This window comes from Ursus maritimus, unplaced genomic scaffold, assembly GCF_017311325.1.
Source record: "Ursus maritimus isolate PB19 unplaced genomic scaffold, ASM1731132v1 scaffold_31, whole genome shotgun sequence".
Lineage (NCBI taxonomy): Eukaryota > Metazoa > Chordata > Mammalia > Carnivora > Ursidae > Ursus > Ursus maritimus.
The window spans coordinates 22,429,264-22,446,788 of record NW_024425675.1 but is presented as its reverse complement, the minus strand read 5'-3'; the positions used below and the strand labels follow the sequence as shown (position 1 = coordinate 22,446,788).

Genomic DNA, 17,525 nt, shown 5'->3' with positions numbered 1-17,525 from the left:
CACCCAGGCGCCCTGGGGGAACACAGTGGGTCTAGCTCTGGGGGCATGGGTTTGTGATCCCTGCGCCCCGTGATCCTTCCCCCCTCTGTCGTTGTCAGGTGACCGCTACATTGCTTCATGTTGTAGATACTTCCATTGTGCGGGAAGCACCTTCAATTATTTCTTTTTCATTCATAGTCTAGTGTCTCACCACCCCCCTTCCCCCCAACAAAGGTGTGAGTTCCTGCAGGAGCGGTTTTTCAATCCTCGGAGGCTAGACCCTGTTCAGCACAGAGTGGGCCTTCAGTCAGGTTGTGTAGGTCCAAGTAAACGTTGCCAGGGTACAGCCTACAGGATACAGATGGGCTTTTTAAAATTCTCAGTTGAGGGGCGCCTGGGTGGCTCAGTCATTAAGCATCTGCCTTCGGCTCAGGTCATGATCCCAGGGTCCCAGGATCAAGCCCTGCATCAGGCTCCCTGCTCAGCANGAAGCCTGCTTCTCCCTGTCACACTCCCCCCGCTGGTGTTCCCTCTCTCGCTGTGTCTCTCTCTGTCCAATAAATAAATAAAATCTTAAAATAAATAAATAAAATAAATAAATAAATAAATAAATAAAATTCTCTGTTCACATTTTCGACATCAGTTTTGGAAAGTGAAATCGCTGAGCAGAACATGAATTAATTCCGTTTTCTGTATAGACCCGGGGAAGTTGGTAATCGTCTCTTCGTGAATGTAGGTCGATACTCGGGAGTCATGTTGCTACACTAAGATGGAATCTGTCCCAGGGGTTCTGGAAAGCCTGTTTTCTTTCTTTAAAGGCATGGCTGAAGCATGTTTCAGTCTCCAAGTGCTAACACTTGTGGTGATAAAACATTCTTCACCTAGAGAGATGTATAAAGTACGTGGTTGGTTGGCAAGGGGCAAAGATATCTAACAGATTCGCACTTGATAGAATCTCCTGAAATGGTTAATATGCTTATTTGAACCTTAAGCCAAAATTGTCTCATTTGTTACTGTTGTCAAAGTTATGACTCTGATCATTTGCTAATTAACCTTTAGAACAGCAGTCTGTCCAGTCTTTACCAGTGATGTTCCTTGAGGCCCCTTAGTTCCTAGATCAGCAAGCCCTCCCCATCCCTAAGGGAGGATGGACAGTTGCCCGACTGGTCAGTTGTGCCCTTCACCCAGCCCATACCCTACAAGGACCATCACACCCCTCCTCCTGTTGGGCCCCCAGTGTGACCTGTTCCTCAAAAGTTACCATGTTCACATGAAAACAGATTTAACTTCCTTCATAGATCCCCCCCCCCCGATCTATCTCCCAAAAGAAACAGCCAAGAGGTGATTTTTAAAACCTCAATGCCTGTATTTATGAAGTGTCTACTTAATTGCAAAGTCCTATGCTAGGCACTATGGGGTGGGTTGTTTGTTTTTTTAAGTGTAAGACAATTCCGACCCTCCAGATTTATCCATGAGATAAATCATGAACACATTAAAATTCAAATACGAAGTAGTTATCATGGAACAAGAGTCAGAGAGCTGAGTTACCTCTGAGTTCACCCTTCTCACTAGCTGTGTGATGTGGGGCTAGCTGTCTAATTTCTTTGAGTCTGAGTTTCTTTGTGGTTATAAGAGGGGTGATAACAACGCGTACCTGCTAAGGGGTTAGGAGGATTACATTAATGTATGTGTGGCAATATTGGTGATGACCCACGGCCATTTCACCTGCAGCTGTGGTGGGCAGTTTCCACAGGGAAGAGCTAACCCCTGTTATGGGCTGAATTCTGTTCCCACAAAATTCATATGCTGAAGCCCTACTCCCCAGTGTGACTGCATTTGGACAAAGGGCCTCTAAAGAGATGGTAAGGTTAAAGGAGGTCCTAAGGATGGGACCCTAATCCAATAGGACTAGTGTCCTTCTGGGGGGAGAGAGAGACAGCAGTGCTGTGCACATACCATACGGGAACGTACCCCACAGGGACACAGCAGGAAGGCAGCCGTCTGCAAGCCACAGAGAGAGACCTCAGGAGAAACCACCCCTGCCAGCACCCTGACTTTGGACTTCCAGCCTCCAGACTTGTACAAAAATCAATTTCTGTTTTTAGGCCCCCCGAGTCTGTGGTATTTTGTTATTGCTGCTTCTCAAGCACTTCTGTCTCTGTCTCTCTGGGAGTGATTTCTGGCACTTCCAGGAGCTCGCTCAGCCTTCAACAGGCCCACCTGGAAGTGGGGGGGAGTTAAGGCCTCCAGAGACACCCCTCAAACAGCAGCAGGACGGGAGACCAGGGAAGAACGTCCCCGCCCGGTCGTCAGAGGGAACGATGCTGAGATGGGGTGCTATCTTTCCTCAGAAGGGCCCAGTGGGGTTGAGCCCCTTCACCCATAGCACCGGCCCATTTACTAATGCAAACTCGATCAGCTTTTCTCCTTCCCTGCCTTCCCTCGTCCTACACCCTTGCTTGGGATCACTTCCCAAATAAACAACCTTCGCACAAGTCCTGGATTCGGGGTCTGCCTTTGGGGGAGCACCCAACCTAAGCCCAGCGGCAGATTCACAGTAGCCGCTCTCACCGAGCATCCCCCTCCCCTCACAAAAAATTGAAAACAAGATGTAGCAGCAGAGAAGACAGGTTACAACGAAGCAATAGGGTCGGCTGCTCCCCGAGCACCAGAGGCAAACCGGGACTACGGGATTCTAGAGCGAAAACCCGTTCTGACGCATTGCTGAGCAAATAGGATCATCTACAGAAAGCCTGGGCTTTTCAAGCCTGGAGGGATCTCAGCTCTCGGTCAGCTTACAAACTGTGACATCACACAGACAAGGTCTAGATGGCCGAAAAGATGCAGATGTAGCCAGAGCTGGTACCAAAAACAGGGTCCTCTGGCCAAACACCGGAGTGGCCACCCTGTGGCCGTGCCCTCAAAGCTATCAGCGTAAGCCCCCATCAATGTCCTACGCTTTCTGGAAGTTTATTTAGCAACGTTCAGGAAAAGGGCACAGAAGGTGTGTTGTCCCCAAACCCCCCTCCAGAGAGAATTTACGAGCTGCTGCATCTCCAGTCCTTTCCTTGACATTTATTGGCTTTTTGATGAATGTGAGAGCAATTTTTCTGTCAACAGCTTCTCATTAGGGGCCTGGTGATGTTCTTTCCGACCATTATTTCGCACACTATCATGCCTGGTCACTGCGAGGAGAAGAGGTTCCACTTAGAATCCATCCGTCTTCGCAGCCGTGGAGAGCTCGGCCGATGCCACTGAAACACTCCGTGCTGACAGCCGCCCCGGGCGCGCAGTGTAGACAAATGGCCAGCCTTTGATGAACAGCTCCTTCTCCGGCACCATGCTTCTCTGTTCCTTTAGGGACATATTTCAGGTTTGATTCTGTTTCTTTTTAAAATAAATTACGGAGAACTTGTTGGTGAAATAATCACTAGGACTTACGTCTGAGAGGTGACAAATTCTCACCACACATGACAAGTCTGCCTTGGAAAAGTCTGGAACTCGGGGGTTTGAAACAGGGCGTCCTGTTTCCCGCACGGACAGTTTATTTCGCCCCTTAAATGTACTGTCTTAATGTGACGATGGTTTAGGGAGAGAGAGTTCGAGCGAGGTGGAAGGACAGAGGGAGAGGGAGAAGCAGGCTCCCCGCCAAGCAGGGAGCCAATGTGGGCTGGATCCCAGGACCTAGAGATCACGACCTGAGCTGAAGACAGACGCTTAACCAACTGAGCCACCCAGGCGCCCCCAGCATTTTTTTAAAAAGCAGAATCGCTATGAGTCCAACACAAGTGCGTTGATTGCAGGACTTCTCCTGGAAGGGGTATCATGAAGCCACGAAGTGATCTGCTCGATGCAATGCGGATCCCGCATCATCCAGGAAAAGGTCAGGAGTGGAAAACTGGTGAGATCAGACTTCACTCTGCAGTTCGGGTAACAGCATATACCACTGTTAATTTCCCAGTTGTGGTGAACACGGTGGTCCAAGAAGGTAACATTAGACGCTGGAAGAAGATATAGGAGCTCTGCACTATCCTTGAAACTCTTCAGCAAATCCAGATTTATTCATAATAAAAAGTTTTTTTGAAAGTGATGGGGCGCCTGGGTGGCCCAGTCGGTGAAGCGTCTGCCTTCGGCTCAGGTCATGATCTCAGGGTCCTGGGATCGAGTCCCGCATCGGGCTCCCTGCTCAGCAGGGAGGGAGCCTGCTTCTCCCTCCCCCTGCTTTTGTGTTCTCGCTCACTCTCTTGCTCTCAAATAGATAAAATCTTTTTTTTAAAAAAATAAAGTGATATGCAGCTGTATTAGGGTTCTTTGAGAACTAGAACCAACAGGACAGTTGGACAGACAGATGGACAGAGATCTCTAGAAAGAGATTAATTATGAGGAATTGGCCCATGCAGTTATGGAGTCTGAGCAGCCCCACCATCTGCAGTGGGCAAACTGAAGACCCCCAGAGCTGGAGCTGGTGGTGTAGTTCAAAGGCAGAGAGCCACGTCCAAAGGCCCGAGACCCAGGGGCTCTAAGGGCAGGAGAAGACTGATGTCCCAGGTCAGGCAGTCAGGCAGCAAGTGTGGAAATCCTGCCTTCCTCCAGTTTTTTGTTCCATTCAAGCCTTCAACTGATGAGTTCCACCCCGTCCACTTTACTCAGTCTACCAGTTCAGATGCTAATGTCTTCCCGAACGGTCCTCACAGAGACACTCCAGAAATAACGTTTAACCAGCTACGTGGTCCTCCCGTGGTCCAGTCGAGTGGACACATAACATTAACCATCACGTTAACACACCACATGTGTGCAGCCCAGCCCGGAAAGATACACTCAGAGTGGAGAATGGTGTTTGCCTCTGGGGAGAACAAGTGGGGGTGGTGGGGTCAGGGTGGGAGGGAGACTTGCTTTTGCACCGGACACCCTTCTGAACTGTTCACATGTTTTGTTTTGTTTTTTAACATGTGCACATAGTACCACATTCAAAAAAATAGTCACGGGGACACAGGCTTTGCTCTGTGGGAGGCAGACCCTGAGAGGGAATTACATGTGCAGACTGTGGGAGACAAGAGGGGCAGCTGTGGGAGACAAGAGGGGCAAGCAGGACTGGGCAGAGGCAGAAGTCCAGTGGCAGCTGACCTCCTAGAGCCGAAACAGCCACCAGAGTGCTTCCCCATTGGGCCAAAATTGCAGGGCCATCACACCTGTCCCCACAGGCCCTGGATGTGGGCTGTGCTGGGAAGGGCATGAACCTGGTCCAGGTGACTCCTTGTAGCCCAGGTAGTCCCGGGGTGGCGGCCAGAGGCAGAAGCTGGGGCAGCATGTCCTTCCCCAGAAATGGAATCTAGGTGACGCATCTGCGTGTCCCCCACAGGCACAAAATATGCTCATAATAACATGGAAAAACAGTTATGATGTATTCGGGGGGGGGAAGGACATGAATTTTTATCTATAGTATGTAACAATTGGTCAAAACAATAAAAACAAAATAAAAAACAATAAGTTTTTAAAAGGTCATTATGTTCCTAGAAAAAGAACTGGAAGAAAATATTCCAAAATGTAAAAATTTTTTTTTCTGGAAGTAGGACTGCCAAAATTTTTATTCTTCCTTTTACTTTTCTATATTTTGTATACTTTTACCAAATTTTCTATAATTTTTAAGTAATCAAAACTTAAAAGGAGCACCCTAACATCTGCTTCTGTTGTGTGTACCATTAAGCTCTGATACTGTTCCATGAATTAATTCTGTGCTCATACAGAAGGATGGGAATATTTAATCATTATCAAATAATGTCTAAACTTCAGGATACTACATAAGAGAGGAATTGATCCTATAAACCAATATAAGCCCCACCCTTTTAGGCAATCACAAGCTCAACCAAAGTTCAGTGGCCCCAGACACTCACTCAAATAGAATGGCCTCATTTCTTCTTCTCTGCACAAAGCAGCAGTTTCAAACTTCTCCATCAGAGGGCGATGGTGGCCCACGTCTGGACAGAAATCTCGGCTGCCTAACTTGCTCGGTTACTGTGAATGGAAAAATCACATTTGCTTCTTAGTCTTGAGAATAAATGTAAGTTATTTAGCAGGTTATATGGTAAACTTATTAGATGTTAGGTCAGGCCAGGCAGTGGAGAGGAAGAAGTTCATAAATAGATTATGTGTTGTTGTTGTTGTTGTTGTTTTAATATTTTTTTATTATATTATGTTAGTCACCATACAGTACATCCCTAGTTTTTGATGCAATGTTTCATGATTCATCGTTTGCATCTAACACCCAGTGGACCATGCAATACGTGCCCTCCTTAATACCCATCACCAGCCTATCCCATTCCCCCACTTCCCTCCCCTCTGAAGCCCTCAGTTTGTTTCTCAGAGTCCATAGTCTCTCATGCTTCATTCCCCCTTCTGTTTAACGCCCCCCTTCATTCTTCCCTTCCTTCTCCTACTGATCTCCCTGCTATTTCTTATGTTCCATAAATGAGTGAAACCATATGATAATTGTCTTTCTCTGCTTGACTTATTTCACTTAGCATAATCTCCTCCAGTCCTGTCCATGTTGCTGCAAATGTTGGGTAATCATTCTTTCTGATGGTTGAGTAATATTCCATTGTATATATGGACCACATCTTAATCCAGTCATCTGTTGAAGGGCATCTCGGCTCCTTCCACAATTTAGCTATTGTGGACAATGCTGTTATGAACACTGGGGTGCATATGGCCCTTCTCTTCACTACATCTCTATCTTTGGGATAAATACCCAGTAGTGCAATTGCTGGGTCATAGGGTAGCTCAATTTTTAACTTTTTGAGGAACCTTCACACTGTTTTCCAAAGTGGCTGTACCAACTTGCATTCCCACCAGCAATGTAGGAGGGATCCCGTTTCTCCACATCCTCTCCAACATTTGTTGTTTCTTGCCTTGTCAATGTTTGCCATTCTAACTGGCGTAAGGTGGTATCTCAATGTGGTTTTGATTTGAATTTCCCTGAGGGCTAATGTTGAACATTTTTTCATGTGTCTGTTAGCCATTTGTATGTCTTCATTGGAAAAGTGTCTGTTCATATCTTCTGCCCATTTTTTTATTTGATTATTTGTTTCTCATGTATTGAGTTTGAGAAGTTCTTTATAGATCTTGGATCCCAGCCCTTTATCTGTAGTGTCATTTGTAAATATCTTCTCCCATTCTGTGGGCTGCCTCTTAGTTTTCTTGACTGTTCCCTTTGCTGTGCAGAAGCTTTTTATCTTGATGAAGTCCCAAAAATTCATTTTTTCTTTTGTTTCCCTTGCCTTTGGAGACGTGTCATGAAAGAAGTTGCTGTGTGTTGTTGTTGTTTTAAATAATAATACAGTTGGCTGACCTCACAGCGTGCTGTAAATATTGCTCCTGACTTTTTATGCTGGGCACCCCTTAGAGGAATGGCGCTATATCAGGGTTTTGGGGCCCCGGCACTATGGACACTGTGAGCCAGCTCCTCGTTTGGGGGCCCTCGTGGGGGGTTTAGCTGCATCCCAGGCTTCACCCACTAGATGCCGGCAGCACCCTTCCCCCGCAGGTGTGACAGCCTAAGTTGTCTCCAGACATCGCCAAATGTGCCCCAGAGGAGGAGAAGGGAGGTCCAGAGTCACTCCCAGTTGAGAACCATTGCCCCAGATAACCATCAGTCAGTTTATCCGTCATGGATAAATGAGGCCCACGATGCGCTTTGCATCCTGCCCAGGGCCGCTGATGTGAAAAGGAATCATTTGTTTCTTGAGAGCTTTTGGGCTCCATAACTTGGGGCAGCTGCTTCTGCTCTGGACCCAACCCCACCTCGGAGCAGAATTCAGCACCTTCCACTTCCCCCAAATAGATTCACCTCTCAGAAAGCTTTACAGAGAAATGGAAATATCACTGAAGACGTCCCCCAGACACGAAGAAGAGAAGCCTCTTCGTAAGATTCTCCCTGTGACATTTCTGCTCTTGACCCATGCCCCCCAGATTTCTGGGTGGGGGCACAGTGTGTCTTCAGCTCCAGCTCACCTGCAGCCTTGCGAGACAATGCATTACTCTTGCAGCACACTCCATCCTGAGACATTATCAAAGTACCCCAAGCAAAAAGACTCCCCCCTTATAGTGACGTCTTCATCCATCTCAGTATCCAGATGAGGATACTACGTGATAGTCCCCAAGTCTCCCAGCTGGTAAGTGATGGGAACATCGCTCAGACTCCAGTCATGGAGACCACACCCCTGTCAGGACACAGAGGGACAGTGCGGAGAGCTCACGATACTTTCACAGGCTCACCAAAGTGTTTTCACGTTCATTTCTTTAAATATCAGAAAAATGCCATTGTAAATAAAATTTTTTTTCTTTGGACAGAGGGGCCCATGAAGACAAATGTGCGTAGGGTCCCCTAAAGTCACCCTACAGCATTTTTGGTGAGGCTGTCACTGGGCCCGCTGGTCTGGGCCCAGTCTCAGTCAAACATAAAGCTAATCTCCATGCTGGGGGTGGGGAGGGGGTAGAAGTACACAGCCTCTCTATTACAGGGTCAGTGGTATCCTTTTCAAATATTCATTTATTCACTCAATAAACATTTCAAATGGCCTGCTATAAATGAAAAATTTGATAAATTTTAAAATATTAATAAGCTTTTGGTTCAAACAATACATTAATTCCAATTTATAAAAAATAAATATATTGTTGGGTTTTTTTAATTCTACACTAAATGCTTGAGCCACCACGATCTTATTAGCTATTTTTCCAACACTGGACCGAGGGTGGGGGAGGGAGGAGGAGGGTCACGTGTCACACATTTTCCTGCACTATCTCTGTGCCAGCGGGAAGGAGGGAGGTATCCAAGTCTGCTTGGGCTGCCATAGCAAACCATCATGAGGGGCTTAAACTACAGAATGGATTTTCTCCCTGTTCTGGAGGCTGGAAGTCCCATTTCAAGGTACCAGCATGATCTGATGCTAGAGAGAGCTCTCCTCCTGACCTATAGACAGCCCCCTTCTCACGGGGTCCTCACACGGCCCAGAGACATCCCTGGTTCTCCTCCTCTTCCTGTGAGGGCACTGGTTCTATCAGATCAGAGCTTCACCCTTAGGAACTTCTTTTTTAATGTTCTACTAACCAACATATAGTACATCATTAGTTTTTGATGTAGTGTTCAATGATTCATTAGTTGCATATAACACCCAGTGCACATCACAACATGTGCCCTCCTTAATACCCATCACCCGGCTAGCCCATCCCCCCACCCCCTCCCCTCTGAAACCCTCAGTTTTTTCCCATAGTCCATAGTCTCTCATGGTTCGTCTCCCTCTCTGATTTCCCCCCCTTCATTTTTCCCTTCCTTCCGCTGATGTCCTCCCTGCTATTCCTTATGCTCCACATATGAGTGAAACCATATGATAATTGTCTTTCTCTGCTTGACTTATTTCACTTAGCATAATCCCCTCCAGTTCCATCCATGTTGATGCAAATGGTGGGTACTCATCCTTTCTGATGGCTGAGTAATATTCCATTGTATATATGAACCACATCTTCTTTATCCATTCATCTGTTGAAGGGCATCTGGGCTCCTTCCCCAGTTTGGCTATTGTTCCCAATGCTGCTATGAACATTGGGGTGCAGGTGCCCCTTCTTTTCACTACGTCTGTATCTTTGGGGTAAATACCTTGTAGATTAAAACTCTTCAAAATATAGGGATAGAGGGAACATACCTCAATATCATAAAAGCCATCTATGAAAAGCCCACAGCAAATACCATTCTCAATGGGGAAAAACTGAGAGCTTTCCCCCTAAGGTCAGGAATACGGCAGGGGTGTCCACTATCACCACTGTTGTTCAGCATAGTACTAGAAGCCCTAGCCTCAGCAATCAGACAACAACAACAACAAAAAAAAGGTATTCAAATTGGCAAAGAAGTCAAACTCTCCCTCTTCGCAGATGACATGACACTTTATGTGGAAAACCCAAAAGACTCCACCCCCAAATTACTAGAACTCATTCAGCAATTCAGGAACGTGGCAGGATACAAAATCAATGCACAGGAATCAGTTGCTTTTCTATACACTAACAATGTAACTGTAGAAAGAGAAATTAAGGAATTGATTCCATTTACAATTGCACCAAAAACCATAAGATACCTAGGAATAAACCTAACCAAAGAGGTAAAGGATCTGTACTCTAGAAACTACAGAACACTGATGAAAGTAATTGAGGAAGACACAAAGAGATGGAAAAACATCCCCTGCTCGTAGACTGGAAGACTAAATATTGTTAAAATGTCTATGCTGCCCAGAGCATTTTACATTTTCAATGCACTCCCTATCAAAATACCATCAACATTTTTCACAGAGTTCAAACAAACAATCCTAAAATTTGTATGGAATCAGAAAAGACCCCGAATCGCCAGGGGATTGTTGAAAAAGAAAACCAAAGCTGGTGACATCACAATGCCTGACTTCAAGCTGTATTACAAAGCTGTGATCACAAAGACAGCTTGGTACTGGCACAAAAACTGACACATAGACCAATGGAGCAGAATAGAGACCCCAGAAATGAATCCTCAACTCTATCATCACCCTTATGAACTTATTTAACCTCAAGCACCTCCTGAAAGGCCCTGAAACCCCCAGTACAGTCCCATGAGGGCAGTGAGGCTTCAATCTGGGGTAACAATTGAGTCCATAGCAGGTGGGCTGGTCAAACAATTTACCGCCGATATATTTTTAGTATTTAATTGCAAGGCTGTTCTCAACAATCAAGGAGGAAAGGTGTAGTTCTCTGGGCATTCTTTTCAAAACCTCACCTCTTCTCTGCCCTTTCGCGCCAATGAACGCAGACTATAATGACAGGATACCTGATGGCAATCTCTTCTCCCATTGCTGGAGTGGGTGAGTAATGGGGGTTATTTCTGTTTCGGCAGAGGCAAGATGTTGTGGCATTGGGTTTGGCCTCCGGGTTTGGGTCTGATTGGTTTGGTTTGCTTCTTTCTTCTTCTTTCCTACTCTAAGAACAAGAAGAGGTAGAAGGATTCCTGCCGAGGGAAGAAAGTCTATCAGAACTGACTATGCGACTTGGCCGTTAACACGTCTCAGTCGTCTGGGTGTCTGCAGCAAGGCTGTATTGCCCCACAGGGGACTCTGATTCGGAATAGCCCATTTTAAGAGAATTCAGGGTTTTTTAAAAATGTATTTAGTGGGTGCACACAATGGTTCTTCTCTTTCTATTTTGTTCCGTCTGACCTGAAGTTCACGTTCCCTAAGCACATAGCCCCCTCTTGCCGGAGTGCCCCTCCTCCTGCTGTTTGCATTAGCAGTTCCTCAACACTCTGAAGTTTAACGGAGACCGCCCTCCCCCAGCCACCCAGCCAACCCCCTCCCCAGCCCATCATGCCATCTACCATCTTACTCTAAGTCTCAGCACCAGCAACTCAGATTTTCTTTCTTTCCTTTCACCTCCCTTTCTTCCTTGCCCATTTTGTCACACCCCAATATAAGCTGCACAAGGGCAGGGACCTCGTCTGTCTCGTTGATCTCTGTGTCCCTCCTCTCGAGGACGCACCTGGCACAACGTAAGCGCCCAACTGTTATTTGTGGAATGAATAAATGAATGAGCGAAAGAAATGAATGAGCTCTCTGTAAGGAGGAGAAGGCTTTTTATCAGCAGCTTCTGTCTTTGCACGGAGAGCTTTTCACAGTCAGTGGGAGGACTGCAAAAGGAATCGAGGCCAATGAGAAAGAATTCTTAACAACATAAGAAAGAGAATAAAGAAACAGAGAAGTAAGGATTCCCCTTGACGAAAATTAAAAAACTTCCTCCAGTAGGAATTGCATCTGTTTGTGGCAAGGATTTGCATCGTACCTGTGTATTCCCATGCCTTGCACGACTGGGTGTGTAATCAAGTGTTTGAGTGTATGGACAGAATTTACAAATCTTTCTCCAGGACTCTCAGCCACTAGGAGTGAAAGCAGGCTGCTGCTGAGCTCAGGGCTGGGCTTTGAGTGGGGGCCGGGGAGGTCCCCAGGACAGGCGCAAGGCCACTGGAGGCTCTGCTAAGACAGTCACTGCAATGATCAATCAGGGGTTCAGGCTGAGCATGAAAAGTAGAAAGTCCAGGTAGGAGCTAACGTGTCGCAAGAAATTGGAACATTCTGGACACTGGCATTTTCTGTGAGGTCAAAGACTAACGGCATCAGACCTTAGAGCCAGCATGACGAAACCACAGGACCACAGAGCAGGGTGTGGTCGGTTTGAATTTTTCGGGTGGAGAAGATACAGGCGATCATAAGATCCCCGTGTAAGTGGGAAGTGGGGTGGATGTGAAGGTCACTGGAGGCAGGAGGTCAGGATTGTGGAGACAGGGTACTGCCGGGCTGTCTTTGCAGACACTGCGGGACCTTGGCAGGAATAGAAGTGGACAGGGCTCCCCCTGCAGAGAGCAGCACAAGGCTTGGAGATGGAGACAGAAGGGTAGCAGAATACGCCACCCAAAATAGGAACAGGAGTTCAGCCCTAAAATATGCCGCTTTGCTCTATTGATTATTTTAAGCCATAGGCACTTGAAAAACAGCACATGTGGGGTGAGGTTTTCTCTGAGCTCCCTCTATCTGCCCAAGAACAGATCCTCCAACAGGAAGTCAGTGTCCTAGATCCCCTCCCTGGGAGTTTTATCCATCAGGAAGAGTGTCTCCCATCACAGCCGGGGGCACTAGAAGTCAAAGCCACATCCAGACTTAGTCACAAACTGTCACACTCCCATCTGCTCTTCTAAAACCCCTCATCCTTCCCAATCATCACTTCCTCACCCCTAAGAGGCCTACCTCCCCCTCACCTTAACCTATTCGGATGGTATCTGGGCCTGAGTTCTTTTTTTTTTTTTTTTTAAGATTTTATTTATTTATTTGACAGAGAGAGACAGCCAGCGAGAGAGGGAACACAAGCATGGGGAGTGGGAGAGGAAGAAGCAGGCTCCCAGAGGAGGAGCCTGAGGTGGGTGGGGCTTGATCCCAGAACGCTGGGATGACGTCCTGAGCTGAAGGCAGACACTTAACGACTGAGCCACCCAGGTGCCCCTGGGCCTGAGTTCTATGTCCCCTCAGAGAGATACTCACCTTTCCCCGGGTGCTTCCCACGTATACTTGAGGTCTACATGTTAACAAACCTGTTTTTCTCTTGTTAATCTTTCGTTTATTACAGAGGTCTCAGCCACAAACACAAAAGGTAGAGAGAAAATTATTTTTACTCCCCTATAAGACCAATCGTGCAAGGAACCAGAGCGGGGGGGAGGGGGGCGTTTGGGCAGAGGGAAAAAGAGGAGCCAGACAGGAGAGCGTGGAGAGATACAGGCAGCGTGGGTGAGCCGGTCTGCTTTCCCTGAAGTGACTGAGGCTTCTTTCCAGGATGTGAGAAGCCTGCCTCAGTCATGCCAGTGTCCAGGGAGGCTGAGAGAGCCTCATCTGGCTGCTCTCGGAGATGGCAGGCTCGCCCTGGCACACTGAGGTCTGAAGAAGATAAAGGGCTGGGGTTGGGAGGCTCAGCTGACCTATGAAAGGAAATGCCCTGTAATACTCAAAAGAGTAGTGAATCAATTCAGCTGTTCTCCACTTCCCAAACCTCACGTCTTCTGGAGTCAGACTCTTCACGGAATTTTAGATGAGCAGAGAGAACAGGAAGCTTACGCATTTCAGAAAGAATAATCCAACGATTGGATTGGATTGCAATTGTTCAGAGCTACCATCACACAGCAGAACACTGCAGCGCCCAGACAACAACAGGTACTTTTGCTTTTATCCGAGAACTACTACGCAGTCACCTAATAAAATATTTAGGAGGAAAGGTGGAGCAGGGAAATAAAAAGATGTATGCGTGTGGGTCCTTGTTAACGAGTTTGCAAGAGTGGACTTAAACTCCTGGACCATCTCCTGTCTGCACGTTGGTAGCTCAGCTACAGTCGTTGGTGATTGTCAAAATCTCCTGGATCATCCTTTAGAATCTCCAGGAATGTGTCACACCAGACCCTACTGACGCAGAAGGTCTGTTTGGAGGAGCGCAGGCATTTCCAATTTTAACAAGTTCTTCTGCTGATTCATAGGCATTATATCAATACTAAGGGAAAAAATATATATATATATCTCCTTTCATCTTGTGCTATGTATTTCTTCATGAAGGGGCCGAGTAGAAGATTTTCCTGTAGAGCACAGTCAAGTTCTCACGTTCAATTACCCTCCTCCAGTTTTGTGTTTGTCTTCTCATGTTCCAAAGTTGCTTTTTAATAAGGGAGTAGTAATCCTAGCCCAACGAGCTCCCATTTGTTTGTTGTTTAAATGATGCTTTGATTTCACAGTCAGGCTGTGTTTATATGGCCCTTGGTGTCCTCCCAGAGAATTTTAGTGCTAATAAGAAAACGTGTCTGCTTCTCTCCTTACTTATCCCTTCCGTTGGTTGAGCACGATGTCCTAGGATGTCCCCAACGTGAGGCATCTGAGACTGAGAGCCACACAGAGGTGCACGAGACCTTGGCTAGCCTTCAAGAGCAACAGAAGAAAGTCAAAAGGAAACGCCAGGGAAAGAGGACCTTCCCCAAGGACACTGCGAGGACGCTGGCGTGTTATAGAAGTTTATTTCAGTAACAATGAAAACCTAGTGTGGTTCCTTCTAGATGTGTTGCCTTAATGGCTATTTATACAAGAGGGATGGCCACCATCTCCCTACTTAAGTTCGTTCCTGGAGGAGTAGGGATCTAAAATGAGGTCCTTGGAAGAACTGGAAATGCCTTGAAGATGAACTCTATTCTTCAGAGTTGTATACAACACCCAAAATAAAATCCATGTGTAAGGCCTCACTAATATCAACAGTAAGTTTAAATTCTACTCAATTCCAATGGGTTTTCTTGGTGTGTGTGTCAGAAGTTGGCAACCAGTCCCATATAAAGAATGTCTGCTCTCCCCACAGGGGAAAGTCAATAGCACTCGACAGCCTGAGACAAAACCCCAGCACCATTCCTACCTGCACTACCCAGTGGGTCCCCAACTTCACCAAGAGGCTCCCCCTGCATCTGATTTACATTGGCCTTCCACATATGATTTCAATCGCTAAAAGTATCCCACTCCTTTAAATTTTCTATTAAATGTTTGAAGACCATTGTCCCTAAAGTACGGTATCTGAGACCAAGGAATGACCTTCCCAAGAATCAAGTAGCTCATTAATGGCAAATGTAAGACATATTCATTTCCTCTTCCGCTGTAACAAGTTATGACATCCTTAGTGACTTAAAACAACTCAAATGTATTAGCGCACAGTTCTAGAGGTTAGAAGTCCAAAATGAGTCCCACTGGACTAGAATCAAGCTGTTGGCAAGACTGCATTCCTTCCAGAAGCTCTGGGGGAGAACCTATTTCCTTGCCTTTCCCAACTTGTAGAGGCCACCCACATTTTTTGGCTTGTGACTCCAGCCAGCAACCATAACCCTTCAACCTCTGCTTCTTTCATCGTATCTCCTTCTCTGGCTCTGACCCTCCTACCTCCCCCTTATAAAGACAGTTGTTGATTATACTGGGCCCACGTGGGTAATCTCTTCCCATCTCACAATCCTTTACTACATATGCAAAGTCCCTTTTGCCACATGAGATAACATTCACAGGTTTAGGGAACTGGATATCTTTGGGGGACCATTATTCTGCCTACCACATGGGACCATAACTCCAGTCTGTTGACTTCAGGCCCAGGAATCCCTACAGATCTCAGGTCCTCAATAGCCCCTCCAGCCTCTTGGGCTCCTCAGAGTCAAGGTCATCTCTGAGACTCAGAGACAGCAGCTGGGTTACACAGAACAGAGGATTTTCTCTTGAAGTAGTGGTTTACCACTGTGCACACCCCATATATCCCTGGTACTACATAACCCCACCCATATTACCTAAGTCTTCGGAAGGAAAGGGGGTGCCCCTTGGATCAAGATGTATCTTGGTGGTTCACTGAAAAGTGATAGGGGGTGGACTTCTCATCCAGGAAGGAAAATAGTTCTGCTTACCTTCTGGTGTAGCTCTTAGGAGCCTGAGTACGGTGGAATGTAACACCCCAATATCTATAAGTCCCTGGGAGTGACCCAAGGGCTGGTACAAATGTGCATTGCCCATATTAATCAGAAATCAATAAACAAGGGAAACAGGAGAAGAGTGGGGAAGGAGACAATAGCTGAGCTGACAGCATGGGGAGGTCCATGTGAGGACAGGTCAAGAGAGACAGTACCCACAGGGACAGGGAAGGGCTGGCACCTGGCACTGCCTGACAGCTGAGTCACCTTGACCTATCACTCAGAACCCCTTAGCCAAGACATCTTGGCTAGAGAAGAAACAGAAGGGCCCTATGACCCGAAAACACACACCAGGCATCCTGCAAGCCTCAGGGGTCTTGCCCGGGGCTCCTCCCCCTCCCCACTGCAGGAACAGAGAATTCCAGTGGTGTTACACCTTTGCCCCCAGACAAGCTATGGGCCTCAGAGAGGAGGAGCCAGGCAGCAGAAGGAGACAGAGAGGCGTTAGCTATGATCAGGAATCCAAACCTCACCCCTGCCTCCCCAGCGCCAAGCAGACTAACAGGAGTAACCTTGGAGCCAAAGGCCAGATTTTCCTGATAGCGTGGAGTCGCCTGAGAAACCCAGCTGAGAAAGATGTCATGATAACTAGAAATGAATGCTGCGGATTCTCCACATGAAGACAAGAGATCTTCTAATCTAGGAGGGGATAATAATCAACTGAAAGGTCCTCCGCGTTCCAAGCGGCGGCTTCACGGGCGTGTGAGGGGTCAGTCCCCCTGGGCCCCACGCTCAGAAGGACCTCACATTTGGTTTAATGCTCTGCCATCCCCCTCTTGCACCTGTTAATCACTTCAGAACAAGAGGCCCCTCATCTCCATCTCTCACTGGGCCCCGCAAATCACGTAGCAGGTCCTGCAGGTATATCATACATGTGATTATGTAGGACTAAAGGTTAAGAAAACAACAAAATGCTCAGAGTCTAACTTACAAGGCAGATACCTAATCTATTCATTAAATCAGATAAAACTCGGCAGAGAATTCTCTCCCACCCTTCCTCCACCCCCAACACCGGCACGCGCATGACCCCAGGCTTCCCCCGGCACAACAGACCGCACCAAACTGCAATTCCATCACGTCCGGGTGGAACCAGGCTGTCATTTGGAGAAGCTGCAGGGTATTTCACTGCATTTCAGGGAAATAATTTAGGACTCAGCTGACAGGCTTACATACATTTTTTTTTTTTTTTTACCATGGTTCAGTCAACTCAAGAGAAGAGTCGAACTTCTGAGTTTAAACATTTGGAAGTTAAATTCTTTAACAGACTCAACCACCACCATCAGAATAAGATTTAAAAAGCAAAGAGGAGGGGCGCCTGGGTGGCTCAGTCAGTTCAGTTTCTGCCTTTGGCTTAGGTCATGATCTCAGGGTCCTGGGATCGAGTCTGGCATCAGGCTCCCTGCTCAGCAGGGGAGTCTGCTTCTCCTACTCCCTCTGCTGTGCCCCGCACTTGTGCACTCTCCGCGCCCCCCCCCCC

The 17,525-nt window shown here is 47.0% G+C and overlaps 1 long non-coding RNA gene across 1 annotated transcript in view; it reads right to left on the bottom strand.

Moving 5' to 3' along the window:
* Positions 1 to 3,208: 3,208 nt before the first annotated feature.
* The window catches only part of LOC121106315, a 29,604-nt gene continuing 15,287 nt past the window's right edge, over positions 3,209 to 17,525 (bottom strand). The window contains exons 2-3 of the long non-coding RNA XR_005838940.1: positions 5,871 to 5,991; positions 3,209 to 3,333 (exon numbers count right to left, since the gene is read on the bottom strand). This is a non-coding gene — a long non-coding RNA (uncharacterized LOC121106315). The remainder of the gene's footprint in view (positions 3,334 to 5,870; positions 5,992 to 17,525) is intronic.